This window comes from Carcharhinus amblyrhynchos, chromosome 10 (genome assembly GCF_965287045.1).
Source record: "Carcharhinus amblyrhynchos chromosome 10, sCarAmb.v2.hapA, whole genome shotgun sequence".
NCBI lineage: Eukaryota > Metazoa > Chordata > Chondrichthyes > Carcharhiniformes > Carcharhinidae > Carcharhinus > Carcharhinus amblyrhynchos.
The window spans coordinates 62,778,859-62,791,588 of record NC_137333.1 but is presented as its reverse complement, the minus strand read 5'-3'; the positions used below and the strand labels follow the sequence as shown (position 1 = coordinate 62,791,588).

The 12,730-nt window shown below is 42.5% G+C and overlaps 1 protein-coding gene across 2 annotated transcripts in view; it reads right to left on the bottom strand.

Annotated features, from left to right (window-relative positions):
• Positions 1-12,393, bottom strand: part of nck2b (NCK adaptor protein 2b) — an 88,961-nt gene extending 76,568 nt beyond the window's left edge. For both annotated transcript variants that reach the window (XM_080197177.1, XM_080197178.1), the window contains exon 1: positions 12,211-12,393. The gene's annotated coding sequence lies outside the window, so the exon portion shown is untranslated. The remainder of the gene's footprint in view (positions 1-12,210) is intronic.
• Between the last annotated feature and the right edge of the window lie 337 nt (positions 12,394-12,730).

The following is a 12,730-nucleotide window of genomic DNA, read 5'->3' as shown; positions in this document are numbered from 1 at the left end:
GTTTAAAAGTAAGTAATCTCTCATTTCAGATGAAGGTAAGATTCTTTTTCTCTAACAGGTCTCATGGGTCTTTTGACTCTCTTCTGCAAACAGCGGTGGAGACAGGGTCACTGAATATTTTTAAGGCAGAGATAGATAGATTCTTGACCAACATGGTAGTCAAAGGTTATCGGGAGATAGGTAGGAATGTGGAAATGAGGCCACAATCAGTTCAACAATGGTGTTATTGAACGGTGGAGATGCTCGAGTGGCCAAATCAACTCTCCTTGCCCCTAATTCTTAATTATGTTTGTACTTTTACATGACTCAAAAATTCCATTCTGTGAAGCCAAATTATCAAAAATTCCAAAATATGACAATGCTCAATCCACTGTTGCCACTGAAACTGTTTCCAACCGTCACTTTAAAGGTCGGAATTTCAGAACATATTTTCCAGCCAGCCATTCTGAAAAACACAGTTCACTAATACAGCTGAAACTTACAAATATTTACTTTAGAACATAGAACACTACAGCACAAACAGGCCCTTCGGCCCACGAGTTGCGCCGATCACATCAACACCTACCAATCTATAACCCCCAATCCCATTAAATTCCATTTACTCGTCCAGAAGTCTTTTAAAAGACCCCAGCGAGTTCGCCTCCACCACCACTGACGGCAGCCGATTCCATTCACTCACCACCCTCTGAGTGAAAAACTTACCCCTAACATCACTTCTGTACTTGCCTCCCCGCACCTTCAATCTGTGTCTTCTCGTAGCGACCATTTCAACCCAGGGAAATGGCCTCCAAGAATCCACCCTATCCATTCCACTCAACATTTTATAAACTTCTATCAGGTCGCCTCTCAACCTTCGTCTCTCCAGGGAAAAGAGTCCCAGCTCCCTCAACCTAACTTCATAAGGCATGCTTCCCAGTCCAGGCAACATCCTTGTAAATCTCCTCTGTACCCTTTCAATAGCTTCTACATCCTTCCTATAGTGAGGCGACCAGAACTGCGCACAGTACTCCAAATGAGGCCTGACAAGGGTCTTATAAAGTTGCAGCATTACCTCCCGATTCCTAAACTCAATCTCTCGATTAAGAACATAAGAAATAGAAGGAGTAGGCCATCTGGCCCTTCGAGCCTGCATCGCCATTCAATAAGATCATGGCTGATCTGTCGTGGCTCAGTTCCACTTTCTGGCCCTCTCCCCATAACCCTTAATCCCCTCTCTTATCAAAAACCTATCAACCCGCTTCTTGAAAATATTTAGCGAGGCAGCCTCCACCACTTCAACGGGTAGAGAATTCCAGAGATTCACCACCCTTTGAGTGAAGAAGTTCCTCCTCAACTCCGTTCTAAAACGCCCCCCCTTTATCTTGAGGCTGTGCCCCCTAGTCCTACCGTCTTTTTTGAGATTAATGAAGGCCAGTACACCATACGCCTTCTTGACCACATCCTCCACTTGCGAGGCCGATTTAAGAGTCCTGTGGACCCGGACCCCAAGATCCTTCTGCTCTTCAACACTACTAAGACTCCTGCCCTTGATAGTGTACTCGTTCATCCCATTGGTTCTGCCAAAATGGACGACTACACATTTATCTGTGTTGAAGTCCATCTGCCACTTCTCCGCCCAGACCTGCATCCTATTTATGTCCTGCTGCAACTTTTGACATCCTTCCAGACCATCCACAACACCACTGACCTTCGTGTCATCAGCGAACTTACTTACCCATCCCTCTACTTCCTCATCTAGGTCATTTATGAAAATGACAAACAGCAAGGGTCCTAGAACAGATCCCTGGGGCACTCCACTGGTGACTGACCTCCATGCCGAAAAAGACCCATCCACAACCACTCTCTGCCTTCTGCAGGCAAGCCAGTTCTGGATCCACAAGGCCAAAGGCCCTTGGATCCCATGCCCTCTCACTTTTGCAAGAAGTCTTGCATGGGGGACCTTATCAAACGCCTTGCTGAAGTCCATGTACACCACGTCCACTGCACTTCCTTCGTCAATGTGTTTAGTCACATTTTCAAATAACTCAACCAGGCTCGTAAGGCACGACCTGCCCTTGACAAAACCATGCTGACTATTTCTGATCATGTCAAACCTCTCCAAATACTCGTAAATCTTGTCCCTCAGAAGCCTATCCATCAGCTTACCAACCACTGAGGTCAGACTCACCGGTCGGTAATTTCCTGGGCTATCTCTGTTCCCTTTCTTGAAAATAGGAACTACATCCGCAATCCTCCAATCTTCCGGAACCTCTCCCGTCTCCATTGACGACGCAAAGATCATCGCCAGGGGCTCTGCAATCACTTCCCTCGCCTCCCACAGTATCCTGGGGTACATCCCATCTGGTCCTGGCGACTTATCTATCTTGATAAAATTCAAAAGTTCTAACACATCCTCCTCCTTAATATCCACATACTCAATCTTTTCCACCTGCTGCAAAACCGTGGCAAAATCTCCCAGATCAGTTTCCACTGTGAATACTGAGGCAAAGTACTCATTAAGCACCTCTGCCATTTCCTCTGGTTCCACACAGACCTTTCCCCCTTCCCCTTTTACAGGTCCTATCCCTTCTCTTCTTATCCTTTTACTTTTCACATATGTATAGAAGGCCTTGGGATTCTGCTTAATCTTACCCGCCAAGGCCTTCTCATGACCCCTTCTGGCTCTCCTAATTTCCCTTTTAAGCTCCCTTCTACAATCCTTATACTCCTCAAGGTCCTTAACATCTCCTAGTTCCCTGAATCTTTTGTACACCATTCTTTTCCTCCTTACTAGGTTCACCACAGCTTTCGTGCACCACGGTTCCCGTGACCTACCAAAACTTTGATTTTAGTTCACAGAGAAAACTTTCACTCCACGAAGTTGGGTTGAAAAGCCCAGATATTCCTGTCCCTGAGATCACTGGAACACTGAACCAAGAACAATCCACTGAAACTATGAAGGCAACTTCAGATGGCTACAGATGCACAAGATAAGGGAGAAAGCCAGAAACTGCTGTCAGTGATTCAGCACTTCTCCAGAGGGTGAACATTTGTACCCAATCCCCAAAACATAGGCAGAAATTTCCATCTCAATATAAAAAGCTAGTTTTGTTGAATGAGAAAAGGCACACTAGCTGTATAATTACAGGTAAATACTCTGACTAGTCCTGGAAAGTCAATTTAATATGGGGTATCAAATTTCTCCATAGTATAAAAATCCCACATTTAAAATTTATTTCCTTTTTAAAGGCTTAATTTAGTTTTTTTTAAACCAAGCCATAATCATTCATTTCACTTTCTAAAAATTTAAATAAATAAAAAGTATTGTGCTTTCAACATCCTGATTGTGCATGCGTATGAATACTTTGATGTGCTTGTCTACCTACCTGCTTGTTGACATCACAGCTGCTGCATGTCAAGGCATCTCCTTGACTTGCCACCAGATTTAAACTGCTGCTGGGGATATGGAGAAATCATGTCAGGGAGATACCAATTCTTTCTGGGCAACTTTCTTAGGGGTCAGAGGCAAGTGCTGAGCATAAAATGTGTCAAAATGTCTCCAATGAACGGAAACAGAACCATATTGAAAGCATTTATATTTCAAACAAAACAGCAGCCTGCTCTGCAGAACACTGGCTAGCTACTTTGATCAGTAATTTGATAATACCCAACTCAGAGTTTGCCCAAGGGCTTAAGAGCAATCCACACAAGCAAGCTCTCCTCAAGAATAAGTTAGCTCCATAAATGAACGTGACCTCTTTATTTCTATGTTTTAAATTAATCACGAGAGGGACATATTCCTCTTTGAAGCAATTTTTCCCTTCTTCAGTTCCAATGCACAGAGCGGGACGACCAGGAAGTGAAAGCCACCTGAGGGGGAAAGATTTTGCGATACCACATACTTTGTGTATAGCTGATTCCTATATACCAATTCTGGGATTTATTTATAATAGGACGTATATCACCCACGAAATAATCCTAACTTATTCTTAAAACAGAAAAGGTTGCACTTCTTGAAAAGTATCAAAAAAGGCCTGTTCATTAGACACTACAGCTAAGATTTTCCAGTGTGTGCTTGTCAACCCACAGCCCACATTAAAATGGATGGAGGGAAAACATGGGCTGGTGAGCACACAAGCCAAAAGTTGCAAGTAAGTTATTTCCAGAGTCACTGGGAAAGTTCACACAGAAATTTGACTTTTTTTTTTAAATACACTTTAATGGGTCAAGAAGATTGGTGACAATGATTACATTATTATTAGGTAATTTCCAATGGAAATATACTAAAACACTCATTAGGGGACCAACTAGATCAGATTTTTATAAAGTGATTTGTATCATTAATATAAAGAAAAGATTCAGCTGACAAGGTGAAAATTCTCTAAAAGAAATTTCATTTCTTAAACATATATCTTCAAAATATGTTCATACACAGGTGATGTTAAATATTCATCAACTTCAAAAGTTAACCTCAAATTACAACAGTGTTTCCAAGTGTGACCCAATTTTAATGCCTCAGACTTTATAATCTACTTTTTCATGTGCTAGTTGTGCAACAGCAATCAGGCCTCAAAGGTCTGTATTAGGTCATGCTCACCATTAGAAAAAAAATGCAAGGATTTAATGGGGCCTCACTGCTGTCCATATTCAGTCTGAGCTCCATAGGAGCTACTGCTGCCTCAGAGCTCATAACCGTAAAATCTCATCTTGTGCTGAAACCAGGATCCCAAATTACATTAAGAAGCCAGAGTCAACCCCAATAATTGTTTTATTTGGGCATAAAAATGAGGATAGAATACTTTTCTCCAGGAATAATTCTACCGACATATTAGGGATCTTTTATGGTAAACCAAACTGTTACCCATTTTCATTATATTTAAACATGAAATAAAACGTGCATATGAAATGAAAAGCGTGCAGATAGTTTGAGTCATGTTGAGATCAAAGAGGCGGCGGCATTGAGGGTCTTGAAAAGCATTATGGTAGAAAAATTCATAGGGCCTGATGGGATATATCGCAGAAGACTGGAGAATAGCCAATGCTATTCCTTTCTTTAAGAAGGATAGCAAAAATAGTATGGAAATTATTGGAGAGGATTCTTTGAGACAGGATTTACTTCCAAATGGAAATAAGTGGACGTATTAGCGAGAGGCGACATGGCTTTGTGAAGGGGAGGTTGTGTATTTAGAATCATGGAATCATAGTGTCTCACTAACTTGATTGGGAAGTAACAAAGATGAGTGATGATGGTAGGGCAGTGGATGTTGTCTACATGGACTTCAGTAATGCCTTTGACATGGTCCCTCATGGTAGACTGGTACAGAAGATGAAGTCACATGGTGAGCTGGCAAGATGGATACAGAACTGGATTGGTCATAGAAGACAGAGGGTGGAAGGGTGCATTTCTGAATGAAGGTCTGTGACTAGTGGCGTTCAGTGCTGGGACCTGTGCTGTTTGTAATATACATAAATGATTTGAAGGAAAATGTAACTGGTTTCATTAGTAAGTTTGTGGATGACACAAAGGTTGGTGGAATTGCAGATAGCAATGAGGACCATCAGAGGATACAGCAGGACACAGATCAGTTGAAGACTTGGGCTGAGAGATGGCAGATGGAGTTTAACCTGGACAAACGTGAGGTAATGCATTTTGGAAGATCTAATACAAATGGAAAATATACAGTAAATGGCAGAACCCTTAGGAGTATTGGTATGGCTCCTGCTCTGCCCAAGGCTGCAAGTAGCTACAAAAGGTCGTGAATGTAGCCCAATCCATCATGCAAACCAGCCTCCCATCCACTGACTCTGTCCACACTTCCCGCTCCTTCGGCAAAGCAGCCAGCATAATTAAGGATCCCACACACCCCGGATATTCTCTCTTCCACGTTCTTCCGGAGTCATGTACCAACTGACTCAAGAACAGCTTCTTCCCTGTTGCCATCAGTCTTCTGAACGGACCTACCTCGCAGTAAAGCAATCTTTGTCTACAGGCTAGCTATGGCAGTAACACTACATTCTGCACTCTCGCATTTCCTTCCCTATAAACGGCATGCTTTGTCTGTATAGCACACAAAAAACAATACTTTTCACTGTACGCTAATACATGTGACAATAATAAATCAAAATTTCCCTTCCTGCCAGCCCCAATCAGAAGTCAGATTCCTGGCTGATCTTTCCCCAGTTCCTACTTGAGCCATAGAATGCTTTACAGTCTGCAAGCACAACCCCATGTTTGTGATGTTTGTCATTTTAATTATCCTTCTTATGTTCACATTAACATCTCTGTTTTTTGGCCTGATGTATTGTTCTAGTGAAAACCAACAAATGCTCATGCAACAGCACCTCATCTTTACAGTCTTCTGGACTCATCCTGGAGTTCAAAAATTTCAAAATAAATACTGACGCTCATTGGTTTCTTTTTCTTTACATGTTTTAGTTTTTCTTTTATTGTCGCTTTCAGATAGCAGCACACTTGTTCTAGGTACATTGTTTCATCCTTTCTTTTCCTTTCTAGCATTATTTCATGTGGTCCTGAAGGGCTAACTCTACTATTATTCAATCTTCCTGTCTTCCAGCATAGCAGACCTTCCTTTGTCCTCGTCATATGCATCCTTTGCTCAAAACCTGTTGCATTTCCAACTTCTCCCAGTTCTAATGAAAGATCATTGACCCGAAACATTAGCCCTTTCTCTCTTCATGGATGCCGTCTAGCCTTCTGAGTGTTTCTGGCACTTTGTATTTATTTGCACGAGCAATCTCTGGTTCTTTTGCCGATCACCTGAAATTATGACTTCAGGTAATGACTGGTATGACTCCAACCAGCAGACAGTTTACCCACTAATACCCATTGATTCCAGTATTGCTCAGGCTCTCTGATGCCGCACTCAGTCGAATGTGGCCTTGATGTCAAGAGCTGTCACTCTCAGCTCATGCGTCCATGATCGAATCAGGACTGTAATCAAGTCAGTAGCTGAGTGACCCTGGTGAAACCCAAACTGGGCGCCACTGAGCAACTTATTGTTCAGGAGATGCTGCTTGATAGCACTGTTGATGACCCCTTCCATCACTTTATTGATCAAGAGTAGACTAATTTGGTGGTAATTGGCCAGATTGTATTTGTCCTGCTTTTTGTGCACAGGATATATCTGGGCAATTTTCCACATTGTCTGGTAGATGCCAGTTTTGTAACTGGAAGAGGTTGGCTAGGGGAGCAGCAAGCTTGGAGCACAAGTCTTCTGATAACATTGCCGGAATGCTGTCAGGGCCTACTGCCTTTGCAGTATCCACTGCCTCCAACCATTTCTTGATATCATGTGGAGTGAATTGAATTGGCTGGAGACTGGCATCAGAGATGTTGGGGATCACTGCAGAAGGCCGAGATGGATCATCCACTTCTAGCTGAAGATTATTGCAAATGCTTTAGCCTTATCTTTTGCACTGATGTGCTGGGCTCCTCTATCATTGAGGATGGCGATATTTGTGGAGCCTCCTCCTCCAGTGAGTTGTTTATTTGTCCACCACCATTCATGATTGGATGTGGCAGGACTGCAGAGCTTATATCTGATCCGTTGGTTGTGGGATCGCTTAGCGCTGTCTGTCACTTTCTGTTTACGCCATTTGGCTTGCAAGTAGTCCTGTTTGGTAGCTTCACTAGGCTGACATGTCATTTTTAGGTTATGTCAGGTGCTGCTCCTGGCATGCCCACCTGCACTCTCCATTGAACCAAGGTTGATCCGCTTGATGGTAATGTTTGAATGGGGGATGTGCTGGGCCATGAGGTTACAGATTGTGCTAGAGTATAGAGGTGTTGTCGACATGCATGAGGCCCACAGCACCTCATGCATGCCCAGTCTTGGGTTGCTAGAAATGTTCAAAGCCTGTCCCATTTAGCACAGTGATAGGGCTACGCAACACAATGGAGGTTATTCTCAACGTGAAGGTGGGACTTGTCTCCACAAGGATTAATTTCAGTTGTTCATATTCAGCACCATTATTAAATGCTGGCTATGCCAAATTGCCTCTTAGTGTCCAAAGATGTATAGGTCAATGGGATCAACAGTGTAAGAGTCACCACTGTCCCAGATGACCATAGAATGTCACTGGTGGTGATTTAACCTGAGGGTCATCATGTCTCAGGGCAAAATTGAGAAGGCAGGGCTTTCATCAATAACCTCAGCTAGTACAGGAATTGAACCAGCACTGCTGGCATTGTTCGGCATCACTAACCACCTGTCCAGCCAACTGAGCTAAATTAACAGTATAAATAGATGGGGTTATAGAGCATATTACCCAGGTCCTATTCCTATCGGAGAGTCAGTGCAGACTCGGTGGGCCGAGTGGCCACTTTCTGCACTATGGGGGTTGTGATCATAGGTTACAAAGATACCGTGAACTGATAGCTGCAATATGTAACAATGATATTGTGCCTATCTGAAGTATGAAAACTACAGATAGGTTTAAAAATGGCACTGCTAAACGGCAGCCTGTACCTTGGCTAGTTTTGCCCTGTTGATAAAATTCCTATTTTTGGTCATGGTTTTTCCTCAGCTGTACAGAAAAACAGTTGTCTACAAATCTGGCAATATTAGCCTGACTGCCCAAGCTTTCACAATACTCCCTGTGCCAGCAGTGAAGCGGTGTTATTTCCTGCAAATGTTTCATCGCAAAAATAAAATTTTAAAAATGTTCCAACACACTGTGCCCTACCATATTTCAAGAGAGCTTTCAAGGAGCAACAGTACCCATATGTAGTCAGGAAAATATCAAGTGCCAGTGTGAGAATGAATGACAAAGTTTATTGATTCAGACTGGTACCAAATACTTTTCTTCCAAAAACTGCTTGTTGATTTGTCATTTGAACCACAATTCAGAGGATCAGAACAGCAAAGTCAGAAAGCACATCTGGTACCCTTCAACTTTTGGAAATCTACCAAAAAGGTGGACTTTCTTTCAGTCATTTTTCTTTCACTCAGAATATGTACAATGACAAACAGAAGCTAAGTTTTTGGCTCTTTTATAAATGGAGTATTATACTTTTTAATAGGAGTTCAGCTGTAGGAAACACTATATATTTTTGGCTACAGTAATTACTGGAAAGCATTTGATGTTTCAAGTTAGGTTTGCAACTAGGGAATCCCAACACCACGCACCCCCCCCAACCAAGTGTTTTAAACCAAAGCTGAGAATGTAAACATTTCAAATCTAGCCATCTCATCAAAACTGTCCTCCCAAGTTGTTGGAATATTAGTGACATTTTGATTACAATAGGAGCACAAGCGTATTTTTTATTAATTTATATATTTACATAACTAGGATATAGTAACCAATAAATATTGTTTTGCTTTGACTTGGATATGTCTCACATTAGTCAGATCACAACTTTACACAAATAACAATGTCCTGACCTTTGCAATCAGTGGCAGAGCATTGGTGCTCACCATTGAACTTGAAGAAAAGCAACCACACACCAACATCCATGACGTGGAGCTATCCTTTCCTGACATCAGTTTGATTCTGGTGCCAAGCCAAGGGAACCTCCAGGTATCCAGCAACAAATATATCGTCAAGCAGGGTGAACAGCCAAACACATCAAAATATTCTCAGGTAGCCAATCAGGAAGTAAAATGTACTGAATCTTTCCACTTCTAGACACTTCAAGAATTTGGACAGCAAAATAAACCACTGGGATGTACACATGGGATTAAGGTTGAAATAAGGAATATTATTGAGATATTTCAATTAATTTTAAAATTATCAGAATGGAGAAATTTGACATTCCACAAATATAGAATTACAGGGGTCATGAAGATGTTCAGCAGTAATTAAAAACCCTGTTACACCTGATTTGAAAAAGTTTAAATTTCAAAAGGTTTGTACAGCAAGCCAAACATCAAAAAGAGAAGATCCTGGCAATTCAGTGATTTTACTCAATTACAATATGGGAAGACCACACGGGTCCTACAGGAAGCATTGAATCACTTTCTGCAACTTTGTTGTTAATTACACTGTCATTGTTACAGTCATTCTGGGATAATACAAATTGAAAGATAATGCTCCTTTTTTTAAAAAACGTACATGCAAGACTTTAGGTTACCAGATAGTATCTTTTTGTACAGATTAAGGCAGATTAAAACACAAAACATTACTTCGGAAATTTAAGATTTTATTTCAAGTGAATTCAGTTTTATAACCAAGTACAAAAGATATGAATTTTTTTTCACCCAGATTCTTCTCATTAACACTAACTTGATTTTACAAAATAGAATTAAGCTGGAAAATAGTGGCATTCCATCCAGTATTTGACTGATCACTTGTTAACAATGCTTTTAGTTGTTGAGATCTCAACAGAAAACTTCTCCGCAAAACTGTTTACTATTTTCAACATTTACAATTTTTTCCATAAATTAATCTAGAAGACACTCATACTCCTGGAACCTCATCAAGCTCCAAGTAAGGAGAAACTTCTGTGTGATTTACATTCCAAGAGGTTTCAATTTCTCGACAGAAAGAAGCATTTATGCAATCCACTAATTCCCAATGGAAAAAAATTGTAAAATACATCGACGCTCAAAGAGGATTTAGTTTAAAGAACCACACACATGTATAACACTTAGCCATTAGATTTCTCTATCTGCAAGACAACTTTTGATTTACCTGTCTAGATGCAGCACTCAAAGCCACTACTTGTTTCACTGACTTAGAATTCAAGTGGAATGACCACAAAAGTTTGCGTATAAACAAATCGGTCGTAATTCATCTTAAAACAGCAATTAATTCTTAGTAGGTAAAGGCACCAAATACTTTAGCACTAAGTTACAAAGATCATAAACACTCAGCCCAAAACCTCCAATAAACCTACAGACTGGATAAACCTCCAATCTGTACAGAATCCTGGAAGTTACACTGGAAGAAACAAATTAAGAGTTGCTCTTGACTTAAATGCAAATACCCTCCATTAAACATTTGGAAAACTTACTTTGGTCTCCGTCACAAACACCATTCCCCGACGACCAATGTCAGAAACTGAACCAGACTATTCAAAGTCACAGAGGTTCTATTTAACCCCAAGCTTCGTTTCCGATCCTAATGTTTTCTACATCATAAAAATCATCTACTTAAAATGCCTGTAACCACCCCACCGCCTCAGTCCACTGCTCATGAAGCACTCATCTATGCTTTTATTACCTGCATGTTTGACTATTCTGCTGACTATCTTGCTCTTGGCATAAACTTGAGTCATCCAAAACTCTACTGCCAACATCCAAACTTGCACCCAATCATGTCAACACTTTAGAACTTTAAATTCTAATCCTCAAGTTCAAGTTACTTCAGAACTCTTTGTTCCTTCCACTGTAACTTCCCCCTGCAACTTTGCAAGAAATTTACATTTTCAATACGGCCTTTCCCAACTGCTTTCATTCCACTATCAAGTTATGATTTCAACTGTCTCAAGCTCTGAGTTGTCAAATTCCATCCAGAAAACTGTATCTCTCACTGTGCTCCTTTAAGGCCATTCTTCGAGCCAACCTCTTGGCCCTCTGTCAAAGTACGCTGGTAGCTATACAAATGCTGGGTGAAAACTGCATTGAGCTCCGCTGTGATGACAGTGACCACTATTTAACATCTTGCCAACAATCAATATCCAAACACATTCTCTGGAGAGTTTCCAGAGAAACCTGTGAAATCAACTGCATCGCACCATTAGGAAATGGAGTGTGGAGAGGAAATTAAAGGGAAAAATAAACAGAAAAATAAAGTATGCAGGTGGCCCAAGACGCATGGTGGGTTAAAAATGGACATTTCTAATGACTCAGTGGGCAGCCTTTCTACCCAGGCAACACATCTGAAAAACAAAGTGGGTGGTATTTATTACCCCATGAATTGGAAATTGCAGCCCAACAAACACTATAAAATCAACAAACAATATTGGAGTTCCACTTCAACGCTAAAAAATGAAAAAGGACAGCTAAATGTGAAGTGAGTTGTACTTTTTGGATGAATTTGTGGTGTGTTGCTTTTGTCTGTTTTTCTGAGGATGCTCCTTTCTGCTCGGCTTCCTGCCGGATGGTTACAGGAAAACCAGGAGCTCGGAGTTTGTCCAGTGACAGTTGCTGAGTCCCCCTCTCCCCGGTGCACGATGGTGCAGAGCCCCGGGGCCGGGCCCGGAAGCCGAGAGGCCCGCGACCGCAGTAGCAGCGGCGGCACCGAGTGCCCGCAGCCGCCAACACTCACCTCCAGCCTCGCCCGCTCCGCTCCTCCCCCTCCTCTCAGCCGTCTATATCGCCCGCTCTTCTTCTTCTGTCTCCCCTCCAACGCTTAGTGCCGTCACCGAGCGGCCAGAATTATTCCTCCCTTTCCTCCTCCAGATCCCGATTCACTCTCCTCCCGGGATCAGGTCAAATGGACTGCGCCAGGAATGGCCCAAGTGCGCATGCGCGGTGCTGTTCCCCAAGTCAACGTGCGCAGATGCGCTGCCGTTCCCCAAGTCATCGTGCGCAGGCGCGGTGCCGTTCCCCAGGTCAGCGTGCGCAGGCGCGGTGCCGTTCCCCAGGTCAGCGTGCGCAGGCGCGGTGCCGTTCCCCCGGTCAACGTGCACAGGCGCAGTGCCGTTCTACCGGTCAACGTGCGCAGGTGCGGTGCCGTTCCTCAGGTCAACGTGCTCAGGCGCGGTGCCGATCCTAAGGTGGTAGAATGGGGGCAAGGTGGCACAGTGGTTAGCAATGCTGCATCATAGCGGCAGGGCCCCGGGTTC